The sequence below is a fragment of the Apis dorsata genome, unplaced genomic scaffold, assembly GCF_000469605.1.
Source record: "Apis dorsata unplaced genomic scaffold, Apis dorsata 1.3 scaffold_129, whole genome shotgun sequence".
NCBI classification, from domain to species: Eukaryota; Metazoa; Arthropoda; class Insecta; order Hymenoptera; family Apidae; genus Apis; species Apis dorsata.
Genome location: NW_006263422.1, coordinates 360,882 through 364,933, shown reverse-complemented (window position 1 = coordinate 364,933; position 4,052 = coordinate 360,882). Strand labels below are relative to the sequence as shown.

General features: G+C 24.3%; 1 long non-coding RNA gene across 2 annotated transcripts in view; it reads left to right on the top strand.

Annotated features, from left to right (window-relative positions):
- The first annotated feature begins 2,545 nt into the window (after window positions 1-2,545).
- LOC102674337 overlaps window positions 2,546-4,052 on the top strand; it is a 3,494-nt gene continuing 1,987 nt past the window's right edge. The window contains exons 1-2 of one of the 2 annotated variants that reach the window (XR_421296.2): window positions 2,546-3,225; window positions 3,350-3,774. This is a non-coding gene — a long non-coding RNA (uncharacterized LOC102674337). Of the gene's footprint in view, window positions 3,226-3,278; window positions 3,775-4,052 lie in introns of those variants that run through there. The other variant, XR_004150018.1, reaches the window with a different exon arrangement.

Below are 4,052 nucleotides of genomic sequence, written 5' to 3'. Positions count from 1 at the left end.
ATATTGTGAGGGCGCCGTTGAGCCCTCCACGAGCCGACACCTTCCACGCCGACGCCTACCGGTCCGTGAGACACGCGACACTCCTCAGACAAGGATCTTTCCGGTCTCTTTTGGCAATCATCCGCGTCCTCCTATAATAAAAATAATCAGAGATAAAAAGACAAGTTTATTGTTAAGATTTTGGATATTTGTTTAGAATGATTTTTTGAACATTTTTTATTTAAGAATTTGCATAAAAATTAAAAATAATAAAGATTTAAATATTAAATCTTTTAAAAGGTTTAATATTTAATTCATTTGCATAGAAATTTTAAATATCTTGAAATTATAAAATAAATTAGATTAAATGATTTTCATTTTTGTGCATTTATTTAAAATCTTTATTAAAGAAATTTCATTGTTAGTTTTTACTTCAATTTAATCGGGGTAAATATTGAAATAACTAATACTATGTTTAATTTTAAAGTATGAATATCTGCAAATAAAATATATTGAAATTTTTGCTTTTAGAAAGATTTTCCAGATATATCAATTGTAAATCTGTCAAGATATGATTTTAGATAAAATATTTAATAGAAGAATGAAAACTCAGATTGCAAAGAATTGAGTAATAAGATGTAATGCAAATGTTTGCAATTCTTAAAAAGATGTTCTTAATCTTTTAAATTTTTTCTTTTTTTTTTTGCAATGATATTATGAAGTGATTTAAAATTATTAGACTGCATATAATCTATAAAATATAATGTTTGTTTAGATGATAGGAGAGTGATTTACTGTGTGAATAATGATACACTTAATCGATATTTTTTTGTATACAAAATCAATGTGATTGTTTCCTTCGATCGGTACAAGTCTGTACAAGTTGTCACAATATTCTTCGGTTCAATATTTAATAATTCATTATATAACAAGCCATATAATATACATAATACATATAATACACATTTTAATAGAATTATAGAATTATGTTTTATACATATATAAAGTATAAATTTATTCTACTATTTTTTATTTCGTTTTTCTTTGTATTAAATCATATTAAATGATTAAAATCACATATATTAGAAATATACATAATACAGAAATTTGCACGTTTGTAATACAAAAATTACAATTGTAAAATTTGAAAAGAGAAAAAATAATACATAAACTATGATTTTTAATATATCATGCGCGAAATTTAAGAGGAAATTTATACTATTGGGATTGTAATATTTATAAAATAAATATAAAATTAAATAATGAAATCGTTATAAAAAAGAAATATAAAATTAATGAAATACTAATATGATGAGATCAATATAAAATTAAAATTTTTTAATAAAGTTATTATAAATTATCTGATATAAAAAAATTGATTGTTTTTTCACACTTATAGGTATTAAGATGAAGGTTATATATATTCTTTTATATGGGTGCATATAATTTTTTATTACATTAAGTTAAGATATAATCATTTATATCTTAACTAATTTTAATGCATTCATTAAAATGATATGATTTTATTTAAGAAAAAAAATCATATGTATCATTTTAACAACTATATTTCATAATATCCATTAATATTTATAATCCTTTAAAAGTACAAAAACTTTCTTATTTATAATATAGAAAATTTAGATAATATTCATACATACATACCAAATATAATATATATGTACGTACAAATACAAGAACAAAAAAATATTTGATACTATCACATTATAATGATAATCAATATAGTGTTTAGATTATAATTTGTTATATAACGAAACGTGGGCAGTGCGTCGTTATCATGTAACATCCTCATGTAGAGAAATATAATGTCACGAATGTCACTCACAATTACTTGCGCTAAAAATAAATTCATATCTTGCGAACATGAAAATTCTTCGAACAAATATTTCGGATATAAAATATTGATATTTAATGAATCATTTTTCAATTATTGAAAATTCTTTTTATAGAAATTAATCAGAATATATCAGAATATATTATGAATAAATATTTTATTATAATTATATTCATGTATTTGAGTATTAAAATATAAAAATAATATAAAAATTAGAAAAATATTTCTTTATTATATTTGAAGGAAAAAAAATATATAGTTTATACTAGCAATTAAATTAATTAGCAATTATTATGTACATTTTACAAAAACTAATGAAAAAATATTTTATATTTCTATGTTTCTCTTTTTTTCTAAGAAAGTTGCACTTATATTAAATGAAATTTTTTCATTTAAATAAATCTTTAATATTACATAATATTAATTATAGATAATATTACATAATAAAAATATTAAATCTATATTAATTATACACATTTTTTAAATTCTTTGGTACATAATTCTATTTCAAATATCATAATCATAATCAAAATGATGAACTTATTAAAAATTTTTAAAAAAATTTTAATTTTAAACTTCAAAATCATATTTGTCATATGAATCCTAAAGAGATTGATTATCATATCATATATGATCAATCATAATCTATATTTCCACTTTTTCTCATAAATTATTCCACTTTCTTTCTCATAAATTACAATATTATCTTTTTATGTACTCTTCGTAAAAAGAGAGAGAAAAAGAAAGAAGAACAACGTGATGAAAAATATGAATCTTTCAACCAACCAAACAGTTCATTTCGCCATAAAACGTTTGAAACTGATCCAAAAACCGAGAGCCGTCGCGCGATATTGTCAGGCTTAACACCATACGTCCGGGGATTATTGCTTTCACGTATTCCACAGAGTTCATTCATTTTTATCCCACTTAATTTAGACCTCGTAGCCGTGTCCATTCCCCCAGTTTCGTTCTCTTTGAGCAAAGCAAACAAACATAGCTGGGGAAAGCGGCGGATCGCTCGAATTCGCATCGAAATCCCGCCAATTTCGATGGGTTGCACTTTCTCCCAGGTTCACGGACGTTCCTCTCAAACTTCTTTCTTTACCCGTCAGTCGCATCGCGATCGGCAAAGTTTAAAGTCGATCCAGACGACACGGAACGTTTACGAAGCAAGCGTGCAAGAAGCAATTAACCCTTCGCGTTCTGGGACAGAAAAAGGTTATCGATGCCATGACCTGAAACGTCTTAAAATGATGCCTGGAATATCCTGCGGAATTAAGGGAATTTATGTCCCCTGAATATTAATAGAAGTGGATTGAAAATTGTAAAAATTTTAAATATTCTAAAAATCATGTATACTTAATGTTAGAATACATGATCTGTAGTATATATGTGTTCTTTAATTTCTTGTATGTATATATAGGATATTCAAATAAAATAGAAAATTTAAACAATGATTCTAGAAATTGAAATAAATATGAAAGTTATTTTTCAAATTATGAATAATCTAATTTTGAGATTAATTTTAGATAAAGCGAAGTATAAATGTAATGGAACTGTCTCACTTTGAAATGCAAGATCGGTGACCTAAAAATTTTACTAATCCGAAGGATCTCGTTTCATCTATATAAAAAGTAATGAGAGCAGATCGACAAAGATCGGTTACAGATCGTATATAAAATCAAAGAATAAGCATTGTCGAGGAATTTTACTACTTTCACCCGATTTTCTCCACTATTCTTCTTCAAAATTCAAAAACAATGCTGGTAACACGAATAACCATGCGTAACATTATTTCAAAAAGGATTTTAGAATCACTTGAAATTATAATGATCTAAGTATACTTAAACATAGTATTGGAGGTTGTTAAAATACAGCTGATCGCTAAAGCAGTTCGTGGAAGACTGATTAGATGAAATTATGTAAATTGCTATGAAACATTGGTAAGTTACAGTTCAAGGTAAAATTTAATATTAAGTGATTAGAATAACATTCACATAAAGCATATAAATAAAAGAATTGGTGAATAAAAATAATTTCTTTTATGCTTTATGACTATATTCTTTTATGCTTAATTTTTTTGAAAAAATTTTCAGAAACTTATATTTAATATTTAATATTATTATATATAATATAATTTAATTAATTTAAATATTAATTTATTATATATAATATTATAATTCATATTAAGTATTATAATGAAAAATCGAGCAGTGTAACG